Raw genomic sequence first — 6,816 nt, forward strand, 5'->3', positions numbered from 1 at the left:
TTTTATGGATGAAGTGCCAAAAGAAAGAAAAAATGCCACCACCTCTTCTCATCCTCCTCCTCTATTTTCATCTTCTTCAAAATAAAAATAAAAAATAAAAAAAAGGCCACTGCATTAAACACCCGAAAGGGACCCTAGCAATAGAGAGAGAGAGAGAGAGAGAGAGAGAAAAAAAAAAAACAAACCTGCTGGGCTGAAAATCGGAAAGGAACCCCGAGCATTGAAAAAAAGGCACTGGGTTGAACATCCGACAGGGACCTCGGGGAGTTAGAAAAATAAAACTTCTCTATCTTTTCATCTCTTCTCCAAAATCTCCAGAAATTCTTCTCTTCTCAAGTTAGAATTGCGTCAAAAAGTAAATGAAAGTGGTTATGTGCCTCAATCTCGCCCTTTGGGTCAGGTTGACCTAGTGGCGTGGTTCCGGGTTAGAGATGGCCCCGGGACCTGAGATCGCTCTCTAGGGAACCACGTAAAAAAGACATGAGAAGGAGTACCAACCGGTGAGAGATAAATTAGGATCGTGAGGCGGGACTTACCTCACGTAGGTCCGTGACACGCTCGGGCTGGCTCGCGTGAGCACCCTCTTAGATCAAGTTGGAATGCCCTCTGGCCTATGGCCAGTTTGTAATCCCCCCCCTTGACCTATTTCTCTTTTTTTGCAAACACACACACACACATCAAAGATACAGAGGTGTGGTTCATACGACCCCACCTTGTTACAGGGTGAGTGCACACATGCGTGTATGCACTCAAGAAAGAAATAGAAAAGAACATGGGAGAATCCGTGTCAATTCGACAGCCTCATGGCGTCTTCTTGACGAGGGACTCTCAGTACATATTTTACAAGAAAGAAATAAAAAAAGGGAAAAATAGAGAGAAACGAATTGCTTGTCTTTGAAAGAGAGAGGAAGAGGATTAAGAGGGAAGGCTAAGGTCAGCATAACTCTCGCTAAACCTTCCAAAGAAACAAAAAAGAACGAGAGAAGAGAAGAGAAGAAAAGAGATAAGAAAAGAGAAAGTGAAAGAAGAAGTTTGACCAGGCGGCTCGACTGGCACAGTGGCAAGACTAGTACGGTGACTTATTTGACATGGTAGCAAGATGGGCAATACTACTCGATGACAAAACCAACACCGACCAGTCTGGCACGATGACGAGTCTGACATGGCAGCAAGACGGGCACGGTAACTCAGACCGGTACGACGGCAATATTGCTAGACGCTGGCACGATGGCTAGTCTGGCGTAACGGCTAGTCTGACACGGCAGCTTGACGGGCATGGTAACTCAGACCGGCACGGGGAGTAAACTGCTCTACGATAAGACTGGCACAGCAGCACAATGCTTAGTCTGCCCTCTGGTCAAACAAGCAAAGAAGAAAAAGAGGAGGTGAAGACTAACTTAACTCTCACTAGGTCTTCTAGAAAAGATGAAGGTGAAATAAAAGTGAAGATAAAATAAGAGTGATGGAAAATGAGATGCAATAAACATGAGAGAGATGAATTAAAATAAAATAAGATTAGAAGATGGAGTTAGAATGAAATAAAAATAAAAATAAAATGAATAAATTAAAATAAAATGAAGTAAAGGAAAATAAAATAAAAGGGATAAAAGAAAATGAAATAAAATAAGATGGGGTAAATAAAATAAAAGAGGTGAATAAAATAAAGTAAAATAAGTAATTAAAATAGAATGAGATAAAACAAGATAAGATGATAAAATCAATAAAGTAAATGAAATAAAATAGGATTGGGACGAATAAGATGAAATGAATGGAGTAGAAGAAAAAAGATGAAGATAGGCTAAGATAATACGAATGGATGAGGTTAACTAAAATAAAATAATAATAAAAAGGTTTAATTGATCAAAGGAGGAGGGGGGTTTTATTACTAGGCTATTGGGTATTACGTGAATAAAGGAGGATAACGTTTAGATAAAGAAAAAGGGGTAGATTAGTTTAGAGAGAGAGAGCTTTTGTTGGGTCATTGGGTTGAACGAAATAGCGAGAGGGGTTAAAAGAAACGAAATTGATGAGAACCTAAAACAAAAAGAGCAAGAAGACAAAAAGAAAACAAAGGGAAGTAGGTATCTCGCTTTGTGGGTTTTTTTTAGAGAGAGAGAGCGGAAGGTTGCAGAAGGTGGGAGTTGCAGATATCATAATGGCGAGGATGGAGGCGATGACTGCGTGAGGTGGAAAAGAATATGGTGGCGGAGGTTGGAGCAGCAAGATGGCTGCAATGGGGTGAAAGCAGGCTGCAGAAGATTGAATAGGGGCGGAAATGGCAGACGACAGGAAGAGAGCGAGAGGTCGCTGTGGGGCCACGGAGATGATGGGCAAATGGCGGAGATGGCAGGCTGGGTGGAGAAGAGAGAAAGGCGAATGAAATTGGCTGAGATTGATAGTTGCAGAGGCTGCGAAGAAGAAGAAGGAGGAGAGCAGCAGAGGTGAGGCGACAGTGGAGGAAGAGGAAGAAATAAAGCGCTGGGCTGCTGGTGGCAGCTGGAGGTTAATGACAATTGCGAAGGGTGGAGCAACTGAGATGGAAAGAGGTTGGCAGCTGAAATTGCAGCTAGCTGAAGTCATGGGTGAGAGAAGAGAGAGGGGTAGAAGAAAGGGTGGCTGATGGCCATGGCTGCTAGAGGAGAAGATGAGGGAACAACTGGTTGGTTGATTGTTGGTTATAGTTGCTGATGGAAAAGAAGATGGTTGTTGTGGTGGTTGGCTGCGAGATGGGAATAGATGGTGGTTGGAAAAAGAGGATGGGTGAGGCCTCGCTGCAAGTGATGGCTAGTGACTGAGGATGAGAGAGTAGTGAGAAAGAAACAGTAGGTTGTAGAGTGGCTGGGCAAGAGAAGAGTGGCGGGTGAGTGGTGGTTACAGGCAGCGGGGTTGAGTACGGCGGAAGAGAGAAGAAAGGGAAGAAGAGGCGAACAGCGATGAGGTTGTAGTCGTACACGGCGATGGGCTTTAGTCGTGCACAGCGATGGGTTGGTTGCACACAGCAATGGGGTTGGTTGCACATTCGGCGTTGGGGAAGAAAGGTTTGGAGAATGGTGGTTGCGCGGGACTACGGATCGTGAGAAAAAAAAAAGGTACACGATGTTACCGAATGGGGCGATGCGAGGGAATACAACAAAGATAAAAGGCAGCATTGTAAAAAAAGGAAAGCCACTTAGAAAATTCCTAAAAAATTAGGAAAATTTTCAAAAAAAAACTCCAAAATTTATATTCAACTTGAGGAGATCCCAAAACCCTTTAGAAAACTCATAAAATTCTTTGTCAATCCCAAGAAAAGCCCAAGTAACCCTACTTAAAATTCACACATTTTCTCCATTTCTTAAGAACCCTTGATCCAGGTCAAATAACTTTAGATCTACAAATTCCAGCAAGCAAAAGGCATCCAAAAAATAAGAGATGATGTCGCACAATGATAGAGCAGTTTGATCCAAGCCCGAAACTTCGGGTTTCAGGTCCCTAGAGGTAAGTATATCTTTTTTTGTTTAATTTAGTTTGATTTTTTTTATTTAATTCTCTGATTTATTTTATTTTTTCTGAAAATTAGTTCATCATTATATTTAATTAAATTTAGCAGCATTTTTTTAGTCAAAATACGGATTTGGAACTGGTGTTGATAGTGGACTCAGGAAAATATCAGATTTACATAAATCTAGGATTTTTCTAAGCCCATAATTCAAGCAACCCCACTCTCTCTACCTTTTCAAAATTAACCATTGTTGCTAAGATTTGAGCAGATCTCGTCTAAGAGATCGGCATAGATCAGAGCGTAGACAGTTTGGCGCCCACTGTGGGAAAGTACGCCTGATCTGTTTTTCAATAAATCAGGCAAATCTCCCACTGTGGGTGCCAAACTGTTTACGCTCTGATCTGCGTTGATCTCTGGGATGAGATCTGCTCAAATCTTTAGCAAAAACTTGTTACTTTTGAAAAGGTAGAGAGAGTGGGGTTGCTTGAATTATGGGCTCAGAAAAATCCAAGTTCTATGAAAATGCGGTCCTTTTCTGAGTTCATTAGCAATGTCAACTCCAAATCTGTATTTTGACAAAAACAAATATTTTAAAATTGAATAAATATAATGATGAATTAATTTCTAAAAAAATAAAATAAATCCGAGAATTAAATAAAGAAAACAAACTAAATTAAGCAAAGAAAGATATATTTACCTCTAGGGACCCGAAACCCCGGAGTTTCGGGCTTGGATCAAGTCGCTCTTCTGATGTACGCCACCATCTTCTTTTTTTGGATATCTTTTGCTTGCTGGAATTTGTAGTTCTAAGGTTCTTTGACCTAGATCTAGGGTTCCTAAGGTATGGGGAAAAACTGTGAATTTTAAGTAGGGTCTACTTAGGCATTTTTTGGAATCGATGAAGAATTTTCTTAGTTTTCTAAGGGTTTTGGGATCTCTTAAGGTTGAATATGAATTCTGAGATTTTATGTGAGTTTTTTGGATTTTCTTAATTTTTTAGGAATTTTTTAAGGGGTTTTCCTATTTTTGGATATTTTTTAGGCTATTTTTCTAATTTCGAGATTTTCTTAGGGATTTCTTTCTTTTTTTGGTCTCCCTTTTGGGTTATGGAGATGGGGTATTTATAGAATTAAATTGGTTTTTTTTTTTTTGGGGAACTTTTTCAAATTCTTTTGGATTTATCTTGAAGTTTTAGCATTATCTAATTAAAAAAAACATGTTTACTGCATCATCCGATGCGTTGACTACATCATCAGCCGACGTTTGGGCTTGTCGGGCAGAGTTACAGCCTGGCCCATGGCCCGACACCTGGGTCTCACAGGGGCCAAATTGTCATTTGTTATATCATTTTATCCGTTGGTCCAATTCAAGTATTTCTTGGACTGTTGGAAAGATCTTGTGTTCTACTTAAATTTGAGGTAGGATTTGGGTAGTTTTGAAGCAATTAAATTGGGTCTAGGTTTCCTATGGTCTACTAAAGTTTGTGTGATCCTTTAGGAGCAGAAACGAGTTTTTAAGAGTTCCCTTAGCTAGAATTTCTAGGGGGAGTGTCTACAAATGCCCCTATTTGGCATTCACCTAGGGCACTAGGTGAATAGCAAAGAAGTAGACACCTGAGACACGGTGGGAAGGAAAACCTTTTTCAAGGGATCATTCTTTTGAATGACCAGTACCCTTCGGGTAGGCGGTATGCCGATGGATGTTTTTGTCCCATAAGACATCGAACTAGCATTGCTATATTTGAGTCAGTGCAGTTGAGAGGTCTCCAACAATCGGGTTCCGTAGTGACATGTCATGATCAATCTATAAGGAGGGGAGAAATAGTGGAATCTATAAGAAGGGGAGAAATAGTGGAATCTATAGTGGCCCCTTAACCTGTCATGATAAATCTATAAGGAGGGGAGAAATAGTGGACTGAGCTATAAAGTCCAATAAGTAAATCTAGGTACAATGCATCATTATTAAGTCTATCCACGTGTCAAAAAAACTATTTTCTCAATTATAAGCTATCACAATATAAATATCACATAAATCAGAAATCTCATCAATGCATCTATCACAGGCATCATTTCAAGTATCAGAATTCTTATTTGTTTAATACTGCAATTATCGTTCACATTCACAGTGAAGATAATGGATATCATAAGTAATAGCGGTTCAGAAACATTTTCTTTAGAAGTATCATCATAGACATAGCAATTGTGCATTGCACACCATCGCTCATACATCTATAACTGAACAGGGTTCACCACACATGCTCTTGTCACAACAGAGTATACTCTCATTTCATTAGAGAGCATGTAATCACTTCATAACAATCACAAGGTCAGGTCATGAAATACGCCCAAAGCATGTACCTGGCTCGTATCAGTCACATAGGCAGACCCTGTAATACTCTCAAAGAGTTCTCATAGCATCTATCACTTCAATCGCACTACCAATGGGCGTAGTAGTCAATATCACAACATCATCTCAGAATAGTACTCACTACTAAGGGGTGGCCCATTGCGTAGTAGTCAATATCACAGTATCATATCATAACAGTCAGGCGTTAACTTTTCTCGTACCTAGTCAGTACCTTATGACAGGCAATTCCAGCCTCATAATGCAAGTTTTGAGCCTTGTTCACAAATATACAATTGTCATGAAGCACTATGACACTTAGAATGAAACATCCATCATAATAGGACAATCAAGTGGCACTTACACTTATCAATCAGCATTCATAATACTTATTTCATTAGCACTACAGCATTTATCACGTAACATTCATCAATGAATTACCATATGGCAATTATACTTGTCACTTATCACTTATGGCATGGTCACCTAGCACTATTCACATGATACTATGACATGTAATCATGTAGTAATCATCCCACGAACTATCACATGACACTTAAGCTTATCAATGTCCACTTACAACACTTCATCACTTAGGTCACTCAGTGAACAAATCAATAAAAGATTGTACAACTTCACTACATTCACAGCCAAGACATTCTTATAGAAAAGGGGCATCATTATCGAACCATGAAGTTTTAGTATGGTTTCAAAACCAATTTTGAAATAGACATACTTATTATTTATATAAAAGTGATTTGAACACAATAGGGCAGGGTTTTAGCATAAAACAATTTATTTCTCAAGACAGGCACAAGCTGAAAATCTTGGTCACGAGTGGCAATGACGTATCCCTCTTCTCGGGGCATAACTCCCAATATAGGGAGAATTTAAAAATGATCTAAACATGCAACTTCAATTTTAAACATCGATCTTTAAGATGGCGGTGGTTTGAGGATGTTTGGACGACATTTGATGGGTCAAAAGCTCAG

This window comes from Amborella trichopoda, chromosome 7 (genome assembly GCF_054954075.1).
Source record: "Amborella trichopoda isolate Santa Cruz 75 chromosome 7, AtrichopodaSantaCruz75HAP2 v2.0, whole genome shotgun sequence".
NCBI lineage: Eukaryota > Viridiplantae > Streptophyta > Magnoliopsida > Amborellales > Amborellaceae > Amborella > Amborella trichopoda.